Source organism: Primulina tabacum, chromosome 4 (assembly GCF_025594145.1).
Source record: "Primulina tabacum isolate GXHZ01 chromosome 4, ASM2559414v2, whole genome shotgun sequence".
In the NCBI taxonomy this organism is placed as follows: domain Eukaryota; kingdom Viridiplantae; phylum Streptophyta; class Magnoliopsida; order Lamiales; family Gesneriaceae; genus Primulina; species Primulina tabacum.
In genome coordinates, this window is record NC_134553.1 from 12,673,483 (window position 1) to 12,693,871 (window position 20,389).

General features: G+C 38.4%; 1 long non-coding RNA gene across 17 annotated transcripts; it reads left to right on the forward strand.

The window, feature by feature from the left end:
* The first annotated feature begins 2,350 nt into the window (after positions 1 to 2,350).
* LOC142543099 (uncharacterized) lies at positions 2,351 to 19,366 on the forward strand. Of its 17 annotated transcripts, XR_012819653.1 has the most exons (8): positions 2,351 to 2,493; positions 2,664 to 2,793; positions 3,087 to 3,124; positions 3,266 to 3,339; positions 3,459 to 3,567; positions 3,653 to 3,749; positions 3,823 to 3,878; positions 19,008 to 19,366. It is a non-coding gene; the product is annotated as an uncharacterized LOC142543099 (long non-coding RNA). The 17 variants fall into 17 exon arrangements; XR_012819652.1 differs by lacking the exon at positions 3,653 to 3,749 and having other exon boundaries at positions 3,459 to 3,612; XR_012819651.1 differs by lacking the exons at positions 3,653 to 3,749; positions 19,008 to 19,366 and adding an exon at positions 18,529 to 18,942 and having other exon boundaries at positions 3,459 to 3,612.
* The last annotated feature ends 1,023 nt before the right edge of the window (positions 19,367 to 20,389 follow it).

Below are 20,389 nucleotides of genomic sequence, written 5' to 3' on the forward strand. Positions count from 1 at the left end.
TTCTCTCCTCTCATGGCAAACGCATAAAATTTTTAAGAGGATTTTGAAATCCATTTTAAATAACATTTTGAAACATATTTTAAAATATCAGTTTTCAAATGTCCTTCTTAGAACAGCTAGCTCTGATACCAATTGAAAGGCCGTTTGCTGGGCACCTTGAGGTGCTTCAAACAAAATATTCTCCAAGAGCTGCAATAGCTCGTGTTCTAAGAAAATATACACCAATGAATTAGATCGAGTTTGGTATAAAACCAAGCGAAAAACACTCGAAATAATCATTCGTTAAGAAACACTGATATATTTTGTATCTTTTGTAACTGAATGACTGGAAATTACTAGGGATCAGTTCAGTGATGTCCATAACTGAACTGATATAAGCCAGAACTGATCTCTAGTAATTTGTAGTCATTCAGTTACACAAGATAAAAAATATATCAATGTTTCTTAACGAAGGATTATTTCGAGTGTTTTCCGCTTGGTTTTATACCAAACTCGATCTAATTCATCGGTGTATATTTTCTTAAAACACGAGATATTGCAGCTTTTGGAGAATATTTTGTTTGAAGCACCTCAAGGTGCCCAGCAAACGGTCCTACATACTGTTTTCAAACTGATTTGATCAATTAGAGCATCCGTCAGTTCAGTTTTCACCATAACTGAATTGATATATGTCACAACTGATTCTCTTTATGTTTAGTTATTCAGACACACATGATATAAAATATATCAGTGTTCCTTAACGAATGATTACTTTAAGTGTTTTCCGCTTGATTTAATATCAAATTCGATTTAATTCATCGGTATAAACATTCTTAGAACACGAGCTATTGCAGCTCTAGAGAATATTGTGTTTGAAGCACCTCAAGGTGCCCGCCCAGCACACAATCCTTCAATCACTTCACTCCAAGTCCCTTCATTAAATCCTCAGAGTCTTCTGCTGGTACCCCCATTCAAAAAGTATTTTCCGACGGACGACTCGTAGGAGGTGAGAAGCGTCCTTACTCCGTCCCACACAGTGTATTATTATCGGACCACAAAGTGAAGGCATGCTTGGGCAGGATGCAAGAAAGTTTCTAAGGGGGAAGGTTTTCTTTTTTTATATTCGAGTTTGACCTGAATGGCATAAATTTATTAGAAAAGTGCCCTTTAGGCTCATCTCTGGCTTAGTCTAGTCTTTCGTACCAACTAATAATTTCTTTATTTGAGTCAACTGGGGCGACTCAATAATAGTGACATGGTATGTACAACTTAGAAATCACATTTCTATAATACGCATGTCTTACTGTGACCAAAGATTTCTTGTATTATTAACTTATCAAATCACATAAGATATCCATGCCCGTGGCTGAGCGATGAATCCCCGACTATAATACATAGGTTCTTACGTATTTCGAAACTATACTCAAATTCACCACCTAATGATCGTCAATGGAGTCAGTAAATGGATTAAAGTGTATGCTAATATGCAGAGCCTTCATGTTGTCTCGTGTCTAAAGACTAACGGTGTACAACCATAACCACAGAATTATCGAGTCAATAACTAATAACCACTTGGAAAGTTCAATTGAAGGTTGTTTAGTGCCTCATCAAATGAGCACTCATCTATATGAATTAAAATCTTCATACCCTTATCAATGAAATGTGATGTTTACATCACAGATACAAGTATCAAGCTCGAGCAATATTTATCCTTGTCTTAGGCGGCTGAATCGAATAAGAACGAATTTAGAATATACAATACACTTTCTAATGAATTTCATGATCCACTAGACTCGTGGATCTCATGGTACTTATAGTTTATTCATTAATTTTCTCTATGCAGCTTGCATGACTATATAGATAAATTAAATATCATAATTGGATAAATCGTAAAATATTATTAAAATAAAGATCTATTTTATATAAGAGTCAATGAAGCTCAAACCACAATTTGACTTGCCAGACACCTACTCTAACAAAAGTGTGTTGTATATATTCATCGTATAACCAAAAACAATTATTATAATTGATATAAAAATTTAAAAATACATGCTTTTCTAGTACGATCACATCAACAATAAATGACTATTGTGACATTTTTTTGTAGACACTTTTAATTAAATGTTGTTACAAATATTTAATAATGACAATTGTAAAAATTTACTAATGTGTAAAATAAAAAAACATATTTGATTAGTTATCCTGACATTTTTAATTATTGTAATTTTTTATATAGAGAGAAAAATATAAATATTTTCACGTTTATTTTATCTATTTTTCCGACGTTGTAAAAAAATCATTAAAAAACTAAAAAAATTTAATTAAAAAAAAAAAGAAAATCAGCAAAACCCATCCCCCAATTCATCCCCGTCCCCAATTCATTCCCGTGAAAGAAAGAACTTCCCACCCTACTCCCTTTGCTCTCTCCCTCACCACGACGTTTTCCGTCGAGGAGGAGTGGCGTGCAGTTCTTTCGCGTGAGTAGTTTCGGATTCTTAGACAGAAAGGGACCGAGTGAGTTCGATTTCATATTTATGCTTACTGTCAAATATGATCGAGTGCTGCTTAGTTTTGATTGTCAGTTCTTGTCATCGTTATGGGGTTCATTAGTCTGAATCTATCTGTCTAAGTTCATGATTTTGCTATTTTTGATTTGAATCTTGATTCAAAGAACCTGGCTGCAGAGATTAGAGACGTTACCTGAGCTGCTCGTAGTTGGTGCTTCTCTTTTATTTCCTCTCCATTGCTCATCTCTCTTGTCTGGTTTCATCCATCCCTAAAAGCTCCCACTCTGCTCCTCCGATTTGATTAAAGGTAATTAAACGTGAAAGTATGTACCCCTTCGGTTTACCCCTTGTATTTTACAAATTCTGTTGGAGAAATATTTGTTCATTTGTGAGAACTATAAATAGGGAGAAATGGTTTTCATTCCGGTTTTAAGAGATAATTTAGGTTTTGGTTTACAGTTCCATTTTTTATCATCTGTTTTGCAGATGATTTCTCTTATGTATAAAGCTTGCATCTTTCTTGGAGAGTGATTCCAGCACTTCAATATTTAAACATTTCTGTTCTCATACTGATTTTAGAATATTTTCTTAATGGCACAGACAGACATGGTGTATGAGTTACCACGGACAACAACAGAGTAGGTGATTGTTTTAATGCACATATTATTCTTTTCATCACTGTCTGAAAATTTATATTCAAATCCGCACCTGAATGATTTGATGATTAGTGTTTTGACTTGTCTTCCTTGGATAAATGTTGGCTCATTCTTTCTCTTAAGGTACTACATATATTTATGAAAAACTTACAAGAGCTGTTACAACTTATGCGGCTAAGTTACTTCATTTTGAAAATGTGAGATTATGTTTACAATGCTCTATTTTAAGACATACATAATCATCAAATATCCGTTAAATAACAATAATTATGTCCTTGATGAGTGAGTTCGTATATATCTTTTTTTTCTTTTGCAGTTGAACCTTGTTTGAAGGTTGATTTGTCATATCCCATTGGAGAAATATTGGTTGCTTGCTTCCTCTCTCCCTTCAAAATCTATTGTCATTAGGAATCTCTCTATTCATGGTGCTACCAACTATTAAATTGTTGAGAAATCTTGTGCAATCCTGGGTAATACTAAATCATTGATTCGTCTATAAATTTATCTCAGTGCACCATTAATGTTTTCCACTATATGGGCATGAGACTTGGCTCATCTGAGGAACTAATAACTGAATTTTGTAGAGAACGCTAGATTGTTCGTAAAGGTACTGCGTAGCTTTTCTTATATTACTCTCTAGAATTACAGGAATTATGACAGGTATATTAATTGGTTTGTAGGTTTGGCTGGTGATTTAAAGAAAGCAATGAAGGATGGAAAGCCAATCATAATTGAGGTTTGATTCTTCAAAAGATACTACTATGCTGGATTTACTTATTTGGTTATGTTCGTGGTGTGTTAGTTGAACTCCATTGTAAAGGAAGTAGCGAAGGTCCATTGCATTTACCCGTGAAAATAAATGGGCTAGAATACAAGTAATACAGATGCTATGTGGTCCAAACGTCGCTTTAGGTATACCAACAACAAAAGAGAAGCACAGTTACTGAGGTGGAAGAACTTTGACAAATTTAGAACTGAGGGTAAACAGACCACAACCCACTCTGCAGAAGAGTCTGGAGCAAAGAGCAGCCTTAGTAACTGCAATTTTGGGTGGGAAAAATTTTCGATTGTCTTGGCGTGTTTCTGCTTTAATAATTTTGTTTATTATTTGTTAGAAAAAAGTAGCATATATCTGAAAGAAATGGGAAAGGTACTCGAGAAAAATTTCGTTCAGGGAAAAAGTTAAAGAAACCATCATAAGAGTGACAGTAGAATCAATATTGTTGTGTTTATAGAAATCAATATAGAGGATGAAAAAGCAAAAGTAATTACTAGAAAGAAGAAAATGTGAATATGCTCGTAGTGGAATGTTTTAACTCCATTCTCAACATCATTATCATTAAGAGTTCAGCCATTATGTGTGGATCACTAGGTAAAGAAGAAAAAAAGGTGGTGCTAATGGATGGCATGGATGTGTATGCAGTGGAATCGAACATATAATTTTTGTGCTCATTCTGATATATTGAGTTATTTTTGACAATGGCAGGGAATACATTTGGATCCTATATGTTATGAGCACAGGTAAAGGATCGAGTTATGGGTCGGTGAAGAGGTTGATTGTTTAACTCTGAGATTTGTTTGTGGCTTTTTCTACCTTGTCTACCTATTTTTTTGGATGTTCGAGGCTCGTTTGAGAGAACCTCGCGATCTCAATATTAGCTATATATTTTTGAGAAAAGCTGAATGTTTATTTCTTTCATCAGCAACCCTTTAAATACAAGATAAGCATTAAATTGGCATCCAAGAAATATGCCCATTATTCACCTATCTAAGTTCGAGATTCTAGCACTTATTAAAGGAAAATAAATAAAAATCCAATCAATCTCATTCCTTATTTTCTAAACTTTCCATGAGCAAACCTTTGATATAGTACATCCTTGATTTTTGCTGCTCGATTCTTGTTTGAGTTGGGCTGGGCCCCATGGATTGAGTCCCTGACATTTGCTCCCCCTTGGAAATCGTGGTTGTCCTCAAACACGAAAGAGGGAAAGCGAGCTGTGAGGCATGGTAGCGTCTTCCCAAGAAGCTTCTGCAGATGACAGGCCCCCCCAATGCACTAAGACTTCAGATTTGCCTTGGATCGTGCGTTTGTCCAGTACTGCCATTGGTGAAGGATGAAATGCTTCCAAGGGAGGGGGAGGAAGTACTGGGTTGGAGAAGGAACCTCCTTTAAACTTCTTTAAGGATGAGACATGAAAAATTGGGTGGGTCCTCGAGTTCTCTGGAAGGTGTAGCTTGAAAGCCACTTGCCCTACTTTGGCCAACACCTTAAATGGACCGTAGTAGCGAGGGGAAAGTTCTGCTTTGCCTCTGGATGCTAAGCTATGCTGTCGATAGGTTGGAAGCTTGAGAAGTACCAAATCCCCTTCCTTGAACTCCACTTCCCTGTGTTTCTTGTCATAATGCAGCTTCATAACATTCTGAGCTTGTAGCAAGCGATCACGAGCTTGGCGTAACAGTTGGTCACGCTGTTGCAATGCGTGATCCACGGCCTCTAGACGTGCCTGGCTGGGGAGATAAGACAGAAGGCTTGGTGGTTGGCGACCATAAACGATCTCAAAAGGGGTGGCCTTAAGAGCTGTGTGAAAGCTTGTGTTATAGCAAAATTCGGCCCAAGTTAGCCATTGAAACCATTTCTTCGGTTGATCACTTGTAAAGCACCTCAAATACATTTCTAGGATGCGATTTATTGCCTCGGTTTGTCCGTCGGATTGGGGATGATAAGCTGAGCTGAAACACAATTTGGTGCCACTCAGATGAAAGAGTTCCTGCCAAAAAAAGCTTGTGAAGGTTACGTCTCGATCGCTTACTATTGTTTCGGGTAGCCCATGTAACTTGAAGATGTTGTCGAAAAAGATTTTGGCTACTGAAACTGCGGTGTAAGGATGGGCTAAGCCAATGAAGTGAGCATATTTAGAAAAGCGATCGACAACCATGAAAATTACAGTCTTCCCTTGTGAGGTAGGCAACCCTTCGATGAAATCCATTGAGATGTCGGCCCAAATGTGGTAAGGGATGGGCAGAGGTTGTAGGAGTCCAGCTGGCTTCATTGCTTCCGTTTTGTTGTGTTGGCATGTGGAACAATTGGACACTACTGCTTGGACTTGACGTTTCATCCCTGGCCAATAAAAATCTCGTCCTATGCGGTGGAGAGTACGCTGGTAGCCTTCATGACAGCCTTCATGTACATTGCTATAATAGGAGCAGTTAATGGTGATTGTGGAGGAAGGTAGATTTTGGATTTAAATCATAAAATGTCGTTTTTAACTTCCCATGGTCCGAAAGCCTCTCCATCATGAACCTCTCGAATTATGCGTTGTACTTCTGGTGTATTAGAGTGTGCTTCTCTGATGGCTGCCAGAAAATCCTACTGGGGTTTGAAATGGCCATCAAACAGCCCTCCTCCTCGCCTAGGCGTGAAAGTGCGTCCGCCACGACATTTGATTTTTCCTGCCCGATATTCTACCTTAAAGTCATAACCCATTAATTTGCTTATCCCTTGATGTTGTGGAGAGGTTGAAATACGTTGTTCGAGCAAAAATTTGAGACTATAATGATCCGTACGAACGATGAAGGAGTTTCCCCAAAAGTAAGAGTGCCAGTGACGCACGGCTTTGATGAGTCCAATGAGTTCCTTTTCATAGGCAGGTAGTTTCCTATGGCGGAGGGCGAGTGCGCTGCTGAAGAATGCAATGGGGCGCCTTTGCTGTTGAAGTACAGCCCCTATTCCTGTTTCTGATGCATCACACTCCACGATGAAAGGTATGGAAAAATCGGGAAGAGCAAGGACGGGTGTAGATGTAACGCCCCAGATTCGACGACTGTCCTCACTGTATCAAGACGAGTCTTTCCAGCGTGCTTATGTCCCCACTCACACGCACCCTGGGAAACTTCCCAGGAGGTCACCCATCCCAAAATTGCCCCAAGTCAAGCACGTTTAACTTTGGAGTTCTTATGTGATGAGCTACCGAAAAGAAGATGCACCTTCGTGATATGAGTAGTACAAATCAAATCTTTTAAGCCCTCTTCAATTGTACAGTCCATTACATTGAACAGTCTCGGAATCCCTCTCATTCCCGTGTGGGTTCGGTTCATTCATGTTCCCTTCACCTAGAAGCCTGCCAGGAGCCGCTCATTGTCCGTGCAACTGATGGCACCGGCGATCACCCCCCGCCCTCTTCGGCCCCGGGCCTCACATGCCCACCAGCTTCCGCTTGGTTCGTCCCCGAACCACACCGTACTAAGAGAGGTCGGCTCTGATACCACTTGTAACGCCCCAGATTCGACGACTGTCCTCACTGTACCACGACGAGTCTTTTCAGCGTGCTTATGTCCTCACTCACACGCACCCTGGGAAACTTCCCAGGAGGTCACCCATCCCAAAATTGCCCCAAGTCAAGCACGCTTAACTTTGGAGTTCTTATGTGATGAGCTACCGAAAAGAAGATGCACCTTCGTGATATGAGTAGTACAAATCAAATCTTTTAAGCCCTCTTCATCCCAAAATTGCCCCAAGTCAAGCACGCTTAACTTTGGAGTTCTTATGTGATGAGCTACCGAAAAGAAGATGCACCTTCGTGATATGAGTAGTACAAATCAAATCTTTTAAGCCCTCTTCAATTGTACAGTCCATTACATTGAACAGTCTCGGAATCCCTCTCATTCCCGTGTGGGTTCGGTTCATTCATGTTCCCTTCACCTAGAAGCCTGCCAGGAGCCGCTCATTGTCCGTGCAACTGATGGCACCGGCGATCACCCCCCGCCCTCTTCGGCCCCGGGCCTCACAGTAGAAGTGAGCACTTTCTTCAATGTTTCAAAGGCATGTAGGCTATCAGTTGTCCATGAAAAGCCTTGTTTGCGCAGCATATTGGTTAAGGGGGCAGCAATAACTCCATAGTTTTGCACAAATTTGCGGTAGTACCCTGTTAGTCCGAGGAAGCCCCGGAATGCCTTTAGAGTCATGGGTTGTGGCCAGTGTTGAATGGCTGTTATTTTATTTTCATCCACACTCACTCCCTTCCGTGAAACCACATGTCCTAAGTAAGCAACCTGTCTTTGAGCAAAGTAACATTTGGATTTCTTAAGGAATAAGTGCTGTTGTTGTAGGATTGTGAAGACAGTACGAAGATGGCAAATGTGATCTTCCCAGGTTGCGCTGTAAACGAGGATGTCATCAAAGAAAACCAAAACAAATTTCCGTAAAATGCCGCCGAAAATTGAATTCATTAAAGCTTGAAAAGTAAAAGGTGCATTAGTGAGGCCAAAAGGCATCACCATAAACTCAAAGTGGCCGTGGTGGGTGCGAAATGCATATTTAAATTTTATAGCACACGAGAGTTGAAATAAAATAGATCGGGTCAAGTTTCGAACCCTAAAATAAGAAACGATAAACACACAGATATAATATATATATATATATATTTATATTAATGTTATATAAAATAATAATCCTCAAATTTCCTTGGAAACCGCGCCATTCACCCGTAGTTTCTGTTCTTCATTTCCTCTCAATTTTCGTCCGCTTTGATTGATCGTATCTCTGTCACCGGTCGCCGTAAAATTCAAGTAAATATACTGTTGGAAAGCTCTCGCCGAGAGCTACGTTTTGGTGCCCATATTGAAGTGTTTCTCGACACTTTTCGTCAAACCGCCGCCCCTTACTCAGTTGAATCGTCGCCGTACGTCGCCGGAGTTCGGAAATTGATCGAGCGCTTTTGTTCTTCGGGTCATAGGCTTCGTTTTGATATATATATTGACGTATATATTATGATTCTAGAAATTGTTCAAGGGTTGCTCCATTTTTAGTTAAATTTGATATCAATATTGTTATTTGTTATATTTTTGGATGTATGTACAAACTTTGAGTTGATTCGAGGTATTGAACATATTTCTGAATATTTAACAAGAGATTTTTGAATTAGTGAGATGAATAAATCGAGTATTGTTGTGTGTTTTCTTGATTGCTCGCAATCGCACGACGTCAAGTTATAGTAAATGTATTTTTGAGTGCAAGTGTTGATCCCACGAGTAGCGTAAATAAAATATATATCAATGCTTGTAATTAAAATAGTCAAGACTTTATCTAGAAAAGTCAATTACCAGATTGGTTTGTTTGAACGAGTTAAATGAAAACAAAGAATTAATCTAATCACCGAGTTGAAGAATAACTATTAGAAAAAAATATCTAGATGATTGATTTTACCAAGTTTCTACGATAATTATTCACAATTAAATTTATATTCATGAATTCAAGTTGTTTAATGGCCAAGAACACTAAATTATGTTATTTTTCCTTTCCCAAGTGACGAATAAATTGTATCAATCAAACTTTGATTCAATTATTTCTAATAAAATTTAAGTTTAATTGATAAATGCAAACGATGTTCTTAGCCTAGTCCCTCTCCCGAGTTATAGAATTAATCAAACAACACACAATTTATGGCCAGTAAATTGCAGTGAAATAAATACAGAGAAACACAATTAAATATAAGAATGGAATTCAATCATATAAAATAACCACGTCAAATTATCGTATCCACAAAGCTACATCATTCTCTAGACTGCATAATTAGTTCATCACGAAATCCAAGCGAAAACAAGACATGTTCAACGTTTTAGACATCGCAACACAGTAAAATAAAGAAGCGGAAGAAGAGATGACAAATCAGAAGTGGCGTCTCCGTCCTCGGATTCGTTGTTCTTCGTCTTCGTGATCTCTCTTCGTCCGTCTTTCCAGTTGTGCGTGTGTTCTGCGGCTCTCGTGTGTCAATTTCTCTCACGGCGGCTGACCCAGGTTTCTGACCTAATTCGCGCAATTTATAATATTCTGGACGCACGGCGCGCGCGGTGGCGCGAGATGCAGCCGCGCGCTGCTCTCGGGTCTTCATGTTGTATCTGGGCGCGCGGTCGCGCGAGAAGTGGCGCTGCTGCGCGTGCCTCTCGGGTCGATTACTTGCGTGTATGTGCGCGCGGCTGCGCGTGAAGTGGCGCGGCCGCGCGCGCACCTTTGTCCGTGGTGTGCTCTCGGCTGCGCACTACTCTGTTTTCTTAGTCTACTTGGTTTCGTGCCCACTATTTTCTCCATTCCTGAAATGACAACAAAAACAAACCAAAAACGCATAATTCTGTTCGAAACAAATATAATTCAAAATGGATTCTAATATAAATTAAGTGCAAATCTTGCACTTATCAAACCCCTCAAACTTGAAATTTTGCTAGTCCCGAGCAAAATAAAATAAAAGCTAATAATCAAGGAAAGATTACGCAAACTACTATAGTCATGGATATGCGAAAAGTGATATTGACCTCCGACTTATCTAATATCATGTAATTCACGATTTTTCAAGAGTCACGTGTGTGTATGATATGTCAATATTCATTTACCCAATCGAATGCTCAAATAGAGTTGTCATACCCATTCGTCTTACAAACTCAAGAAATCATCAGCTCAGTGCCGCTCACACTTCATCAAAATATAATTTCGCATTCACAGATCACATAGGACTTTACCGTGATTATTTGGCTCGAAAGATAGTTAACATTAGTACGCCACAGATGAAATTACACAATGAGATGCTTGCAAGCAAGTGATTAAAGTCTATATTTGATAACAATGTTTTTCAGGTATCCATAGGCTTGACTTGAACAACTTTTCTCAACTAGTATATTGGATAAATATGACAAGATTAATAGGTCTTGTAGGCTTGTAACGTTAGGCTACGGCTCATGGCTACAATAAAGGTATGGAGATCAAGAATTGAGAGAAATAATTGATTTTTCATAATTCTCATCCTCATTTCATTCACCATCACTTTATTGTTTTCTTCCCAATCATATCGTTCATCTCCCATATTTTTCTTTCTTTTTCATCATTTTTGATTCATCTGTTTTTTTTTAAAATACTTTTTTCAACTCCTTTTAGCACAATTAACTTTTTCTTTTCTTTTCAAGGAGTATTTGAATCATTACAACATCCATGAACTTATTTCTCTAAAAATTAGGTAGGACAATAAGTGTATAAGCTTCATTAGGTAGTCGTTGTGAGATGTAGAATAGATACAAGTGGGGGCTAATTCTATGTCATTGACATACACCACTTGATTTTTAGTATGCTCAAAATGGGACACTATGGATATTTCATGTTCATTTGGTAGGCTCGAAGGCTCAAAACGGCTCTAAAGATCGTCTAAATCATTCATATGCCACATATTATTCGTATTTTGCCTCGAAAAGTGTTCAAGCAAGTTCTAGATTTCCGTCAATCCATTAGTCAACTCATATAAACTAATCACATGCATTTGTTCAACCAAAAAGGATATACGAGGTTGGTACGAAAGAATTTTTAAGCATCTCAATTAACTCGAATATCAAAGGGCTACAATTGACAGTAAACAAAGAACATAGGCTCAAAGATATTGTGAAAAAATTGCCTAGATCGTTTCTATGTTTGCAGAAGTGTCAATCAATGTCATGCAAGAATTACCAAGAATCAGATCTCCATCGCCTATTTAGCATCACAGGCATGCAACTTGTCTTTAAGCAACGATAGTATCAACAAACACGACAGTGCAAAATAATTGTGACTTTTAAGTTATCATGAACACATATATACTTCAGGACCGCAATTTCATTTTCATCATCGGTCACACATTTTACTTATCCATGACTCTTCCTAACAAATCTAGCATGCAAAAAATAAATAAAAAAACTAAAGAAGAACAAAAAATCAATTTAACTACTAAGTAATAAAAAAATAATAATAATTTTAAATAGCAAGCAAATTCACCCCCCCAAACTTAAAGTATGCATTGTCCTCGATGTATAGAAATGAAGAACACGACAACACATACCTCGCGCACGAGTGTCAGAACTCGGGGCTCGAGTCATCGTTCGCAGCATCTTCATCATCATCGTCCATGGGCTGCGGCGGTGATAGATCTGGTGGTGGGTACTGTGGTGGCCAGGCTGGATGTGGTGGAAAGGGGCATCCTCGGGTCCAGTAGGTGGGAAACGCTGGGCGAGCACCGATGTGAAATCTATCATAAATGACATGAAAGTATTTGTGGTGTGTCGGTGTTCTGCCAAGTCTTGCTCCATCCTGAATACCCTGTCTCGCAGGCTGACTCGAGGGATCGACGGTGGCGGCGGCGGCTGGCGTTCTCTGGCCCTCTGATTGTAAGCTGCCCTAGCAGCTTGTCTTTCCAACTCGCTTTCAAAGCGCAAGCGGTTTGGAGTATATACTGTGATTGGGCCCTTGGCTTTCAAAACTTGTTCATTCGAGCCCCATTGCACACCGGCATGAAGACATAGTGCAGTGATAGTATGTGGACAGGGGAGACTGACGGTCATAAGTCCTGCACCAGCACGCATAATAGAACCATTGATTATCTTCCCTAGATCCACTGTCTTCCCGGTCATTATGGCGTAAATCAATGCCACTTTGTCTTTTGTAATTTCTGTTTGATGGGATGAGGGCATGATTCGTGATAGAATGAAAGATGCCCAACTGCGTGGGTCACGGCGTAATTTAGATTTCTTCAGAGTGACTGGGGAGCCTTGATTCAAGCGCCACTTTGCACCCTCGATGCATAAGTTCCTGATAATCGCATCGTAATCCACAGTGCCAGTAATCAAAGCAGTATACTCGTCATTTTCAAAACTCGGCAGATTATAGATAGCATTAATGGTTGCCGAATCAAAATAGACCAGTTGCCCTCGTACCAAAACTCCGTAGTCCTCATGTTTAACTCTCAGATTAGCATAAAATTCCCGGACTATAGATATAACTGCATCTGGCGGTGACTAGGCTATATCTACCCACCCCCTTTGCACAACTTCCTCAATTACATCACAGTTAAGGTAGGTCATATCTATCCCTCTTTCTTTAATAATTGACCTAGACAGGGTGCTCTCGTAAACTCTGAATGCTTCCTCGTTCCAAAATTTATGAGCATCGTAGGAACGAGAAGAGGAAGCCACATCTTTCGATCTCTTTCTAGGAGGCATAATTTTTCAAAAAGAAATTATTTTTATCTCACACTTTTAATCAACAAAGATTGAGCACAATGCCACCAACAATTGCTTGAATTCTGAAAATTATCCTCAAACAATAATAACGTAGAAGAAACGGTAACCTTGAGTGTAGAAGATTAACCGTAGATGACACTCGGCGGCAGCAGGTGGCGGCGGCGGCGGTGTCTGGGCTGGAAGAGCGGCGGCGGCTGTATGTAGGTGGTTGGAGAGGATGAGTTGTGGTTGTGTTAGCTCAAAGGGCTCCTTCCAGTCCGGCACTATCATGATCGGTGCAGTCACCAATGCCATTTTGATTTTCTCAAACGCCTGCAAACAATTATCATCAAATATAAAATCAGAATCTTTTTCTAGCAAATTACAGAGGGGTTTAGTGATCTTAGAGAAATCCTTAATAAATCTACGATAAAACCCCGCATGTCTTAGAAAGCTCTTTATTCCCTTGATGTTCCTTGGTGGGGGAAGTTTTTCGATTGCAACGACTTTAGCTCGGTCCACCTCTAATCCCTTAGAAGACACTTTATGTCCAAGAGCAATACCCTCTTGGACCATAAAGTGACACTTCTCCCAATTAAGAACTAAGTTCTTATCCTGACATCTCTGCAAAACAAGGGATAAGTTATGTAAACAATGATCAAACGACGAACCAAATACCGAAAAGTCATCCATGAAGACTTCCATTATTTCCTCCATCATATCTGCAAATATGGCCATCATGCACCTCTGGAAAGTGGCAGGTGCATTGCATAGCCCAAACGGCATTTTCCTAAAAGCAAACGTGCTATAGGGACACGTGAACGTAGTCTTCTCCTGATCTTCTGGCGCTAAATAACCATCTAAAAAGCAATAATGATAATAGCCAGCAAGTCTATCAAGCATTTGATCAATAAAAGGCAGTGGAAAATGATCTTTACGTGTAGCATTGTTCAACTTTCTATAATCAAAACATACTCGCCCACCAGTTACAATACGAGTAGATATCAGTTCATCATTTTCGTTTTTAACCACAGTTATTTCACCTTTTTTTGGTACAACTTGCACAGGAGATACCCAACTACTGTCAGAAATAGCATAAATTACACCAGCATTCAGTAATTTCAGTACCTCGTTTTTCACAACCTCTTTCATTGCTGGGTTCAACCTCCTCTGATGATCCACAGAAGGAGTATATGACTCCTCCATCAAAATTTTATGCATGCATATAGTGGGGCTAATTCCCCTAATATCAGAAATCGACCATCCTAAAGCAGTTTTAAATTTCCTCAATACTCTCAATAATTTATCTTTTTCAGTACAAGTAAGAGAGGAAGAGATGATTACCGGATATGTCGACTTTTCACCTAAAAAATGCATAGCAAAGGTGACTTGGCAGCTCATTCAAGTCAGGGGAAGATGGTTTTACCTCAATTTTCTCATTCAACTCTTCAAGCGGTGCATCTTTTCTCCTTTCTTTTTGCAATGCTTCAAGAGCCACCAGTTGCTCTTTTACTTCCCAATTTTCTTCATCAACAGTTCCTGCAGCACCTATCAAACAGCTCTCCAAAGGATCCCTAGTTTCTGCACATTTAAGAGACATACATGAGTCTATAATATCAATGCTTTTACAAGTGCTTACCTCATTTGATCCCTTCATGGCATGATAGATACTAAATATGACTGCTTCTCTGCCAACTCTCAGGGTAAGTTCACCCTTGTGCACATCTATCAATGCCCTTTCAGTTGCCAGAAACGGTCTCCCAAAGATTAATGGAGCATCATGATCCTCTTCCATATCTAAAATCACGAAGTCAGCAGGGAAAATAAATTTATCAACTTTTACCAGTACATCTTCAACGATCCTACGTGGATACGTGAGACTTCTGTCTGCAAGCTGTAAGGTGATAATGGTAGGTTTGACTTCTCCAAGCTCCAGTTCCCTGTAAATAGAAAATGACATCAAATTAATACTTGCTCCCAAATCACACAAAGCTTTACTACATTTAGAACCACCAATAAAACAAGGAATAGTAAAACTCCATGGATCTTTTAATTTTTGTGGTAACTTCTTTTGCAGAATGGCGCTACATTCTTTAATCAGTTTCACAGTCTCAAACTCCTGCAGCTTCCTCTTCTTGGACATCACATCTTTAATAAACTTTGCATAATTCGGCATTTGCTTCAAAGCATCAGCAAATGATATGTTGATGTGTATTTTCTTAAAAATCTCTAAGAATTTTGCAAACTGATCATCCAAATTCTTCTTTTTGAACCTCTGAGGGTATGGAAGAGTCGGCTTAAATACTGGAGGTTGTTCAACTTGAACTTCAGCTTTAGATATCTCAGTTTCACCTTCTTCAACTGTCTTCTCACTTTTCACTCTTTCTTTGGGATTTTGTACCTCCAATTCCTTTCCACTCCTTAAAGTGATTGCCTTGCACTGCTCTTTTGGATTAACTTCTGTGTTACTAGGAAATTGACCCATGTTCTGATCTCTCAAAGCGTTGGCCAACTGCCCAATTTGCGTCTCCAAGGATTTCATTGTGGCACCCATATTTCCCATGTGAGTCTCCATATTATCAAGACGAGACTCAGTCCTTGTCATTCTTTTTCCAGACTCCGCAACAAATGTTCCTACCAAATCCTCAAATGAAGGTTTTCCTTTTCCCTTTGATGTATTGAACCCCGGTGGAGGATTCAACACATTTTTATTATTCGCATATGAAAAATTTTCATGATTTCTCAATCCTGGATGATAAGTATTAGGAGGAGGGTTACCTCGATATCCTCCAAAATTTCTGTTGTTGATATACTGGGCTTCTTCTGGAAGGGATGGTTCTTCAGTAACAATCAATGGACCATCAGTCTCTGGTGTGTTCACTTTGTTCATTGCTGCTAATTGTGTGGTCAGTGCAGACACTTGGGCTGTGAGTGATGTAATCGGATCCACAGCATAAACCCCAGCTGCCCTCTTCACTTCAGATCTTTCAGTCGGCCACTGATAGTTGTTAATAGTCATCTGCTCGAGCAAGTCATAGGCTTGAGCAGGAGATTTTGCAAAGATCGTGCCACCAGCTGCTGCATCCACAGTTCTTCTTGTTTGCCCATTTAGACCGTTGAATACCCAGTCTTCAAAATCATGGTTCGGGCAATTCCTCAATAACTCTTTATATCTTTCCCATGCTTTGTACAACTGCTCAAAATCAGTCTGCCTAAAAGTATTTATCTCAATCTTCAACTATGCAGACTTTGCAAGGGGAAAGTATTTCTCCAGAAATTTCATCGCTAGCTCCTGCCATGTAGTTATACTTCCCAAGGGAAGTGATTGGAGCCATCCTCTTGCTTGATCTCTGAGAGAAAACGGAAACAAACGCAGTCTAATAATATCATCAGGAACATTATTAATTTTTATCGTATCTGTTATCTCCAAGAAAGTCCTCAAATGAATGTGAGGATCAGCAGTGGCAGTTCCAGAAAACTGATTTTGCTTAACCATATTGATCAGAGCAGGCTTCAGCTCGAAATTATTGGCGTTGATGGTCCCTCGGGCAATGCCAGAATAATGATTGTTGATCCCTGGTCGGAAGTGATCTCTGATAGGTATAGCCTCTGGCGGATTTTGTCTTTCATTTTCTCTGTGTTCAGCCATTGCTTGGATCTCTTCCCTTCTTGCTTTTCTTAATCTTCTCGCAGTTCTTTCGATCTCCGGGTCAAAAATCAGCAAGTCTGAGTTTTGCGATCTTAGCATACACTGTCAAGCAGGGAAAAATGAACAACCCAATAAATATAAAAATAAAAATAAAATAAAGCTCTAAATTAAAATCTAGACTAATTGGTAACAATACTGATATAAATTTAAATTTTGACACTCCCCAGCAACGGCGCCAAAAACTTGTTGCGTATTTTCTTGATTGCTCGCAAGCGCACGACGTCAAGTTATAGTAAATGTATTTTTGAGTGCAAGTGTCGATCCCACGAACAGCGTAAATAAAATATATATCAATGCTTGTAATTAAAATAGTCAAGACTTTATCTAGAAAAGTCAATTACCAGATTGGTTTGTTTGAACGAGTTAAATGAAAACAAAGAATTAATCTAATCACCGAGTTGAAGAATAACTATTAGAAAAAAATGTCTAGAGGACTGATTTCACCAAGTTTCCACGATAATTATTCTCAATTAAATTTATATTCATGAATTTTAGTTTTTTAATGGCCAAGAACACTAAATTATGTTATTCCCCCTTTCCCAAGTGACGAATAAATTGTATCAATCAAACTTTGATTCAATTATTCCTAATAAAATCTAAGTTTAATTGATAAATACAAACGATGTTCTTACCTAAGCCTCTTCTTACCTAAGCCTCGCTAAAGTTATACGCCTTCCGAATGATATAAACATTCAACGATATGTTTCTAATGATCTATAATCCTAGTCCCTCTCCTGAGTTATAGAATTAATCAAACAACACACAATTTATGGCCAGTAAATTGCAGTGAAATAAATACAGAGAAAATCAATTAAATATAAGAATGGAATTCAATCATATAAAATAACCACGTCAAATTATCGTATCCACAAAGCTACATCATTCTCTATACTGCAGAATTAGTTCATCACGAAATCCAAGTGAAAACAAGACATGTTCAACATTTTAGACATCACAACACAGTAAAATAAAGAAGCGGAAGAAGAGATGACAAATCAGAAGTGGCGTCTCCGTCCTCGGATTCGTTGTTCTTCGTCTTCGTGATCTCTCTTCGTCCGTCTTTCCAGTTGTGCGTGTGTTCTGCGGCTCTCGTGTGTCAATTTCTCTCACGGCGGCTGACCCAGGTTTCTGACCTAATTCGCGCAATTTATAATATTCTGGACGCACGGCACGTGCGGTGGCGCGTGAAGTGGTGCAGCCGCGCGCTGCTCTCGGGTCTTCATGTTGTATCTGGGCGCGCGCCTCTCGGGTCGATGACTTGCGTGTATGTGCGCGCGGCCGCGCGTGAAGTGGCGCGGCCGCGCGCGCACCTCTGTCTGTGGTGTGCTCTCGGCTGCGCACTACTCTGTTTTCTTAGTCCACTTGGTTTCGTGCCCACTATTTTCTCCATTCCTGAAATGACAACAAAAACAAACCAAAAACGCATAATTATGTTCGAAACAAGCATAATTCAAAATGGATTCTAATATAAATTAAGTGCAAATCTTGCACTTATCAAGTATCAACTAGTTCGATGCTTTGCGACGAATTAAAATAAAAATGATTGATTTTAGGCGAATATTGGAATAATAAGAATTTAAAATGCCTAAATTGTTGAAATTGGATTTTTAGTGAATTTAAATGATTCTGGAAATTTTGATATGATAATAAGACCATTTAAATTAATATTCAGGTGAATTGTCTGAGTTGGCATTTCCAGGACTTTCTTGAGGATTTAAATTACTGGTAAATTAGTTGAGGTATGTAGAGATCAATTATTTTCACGATGTTTGACAGATACATCTGATGATACTGTGTATGATTTATTTGCTATTAGTTGATTTATGTGTTATTATATGCTGACTCGCATATTATCAGTTGGTAATTGATGTGCAAAATAAAATAAAATAATTCTTTTGTTCACACACATTTTATTTTAGTTAGAGACATCAATACCACTGAACATATCATATTGAGCCTATCTAGATCCATTTATATTTTGGTTGAGATCCGTTATATATGTATGATATGATATGGTGTTCTGGAGATGTTTGGCTACCTTGATTCGGTCCGGCTTAGGTAGTTGACATATCGTGGTTTCTTGATGTCTCGTACTGGGGTTGCTGACCCCCGAGAGGGGGCTGTCGTGTCTTTTGTGTGTGGACATGACAGGTGGTACAGGTGGTTCGATTCTATTGTATTTTGGTACTGCGTGGTGTTGCTGTCTCCCAGATACTCAATGTATATATTTGGAGGATTGTATTATGGTATTAGCGAACCTTGTCGGCTCTATGATATTTTAGTTTGGATATGTCATGATCGTGTCTGGCTGACACATGTGTATGTTGTTGTGTTTATTGAAGGCATATGTTGTTTATTTTGAGTATTTTATTTTCTGGTATGTCCTATTTACGAGAAGGTCATGTCGAAATTTTTATAGGCCCAAACGCAAATTATTAACTCACTTTTCCGTTGTTTACTGATTAATCAAGATTGCATGATAATAAATCGTGATTAGGATAACGGGCCCTCACACATTTTAAATTTACCTTATAACCTATCATTAGTGACATTTTTTATTGTCATTATAAATAACATACACGACATTTTTAGTTGTCATTATAAATAATTTTAACTGACATATAAATTTGTCATTATTACTATAATAACAAGGTATGTATAAATGTCTTTAAAACATGAGTTTTCCTGACATTTAAAATTGTCATTATAGAATAATTAGTAATATGTATGAAGTTGTCATTAACATCTTATAATGACATTAAAAAATATCAGGAAGTTTAAGATGGCATTGGAACAGAGGTCATGAGTTTGAGGTGTCACTGAAACTTAAATATCACTAATTATTAAATATGATGACATTTATGAATATCATCATAAGCATTTATTTTGTAAGTAGATTTAATTATTGGGATTAGAAATTTAATGAAGAGGAGTTTATAAAGTATTTTTATCGTGTCGCAAAAGTATATATTCGCTAATTTCCATGTAACTTTATACGACAGGTTTGTTATATGAAGTTTAAAGTATTTTATTAGAGAATCACACTTGTTATCTTAAGGCAACCAATCCCAGTGAGTGTAATATTTTCAATATTACTTTAAAATAAAAATAAATTTACTTCATGAACAATAATAGAGATGTTAATGGGGGTGGGTATGGGGCGGGTTTGGCTAAACCCAAGACCCTTCCCATGAAAAAAACTTTGACCCATTATCTGTCTCACCCCGATTAAATATTCTTCGGACCCACCCCACCTTGAATACGAAACGAGGCCGGGTAGACCCGTGAGACCCGAATTTTTTTAAAATAAAAAAGTAATCTTTCATCTCACATGACTGGATTATGAAACAGACAAGCCTCTAAATACAACATTGTGGAAAATTAATTCATGTCTTTGATCACACTTAATAATAAGAAACAAAGTATTTTCACGACATAAAAAATTACATAAAAAAAGAGTTACTAGCTCTCCAAAAAAATCTTCCCAAAAATAAGTCATAACATAATTTAAACAGATCAATATAAAATTAGCA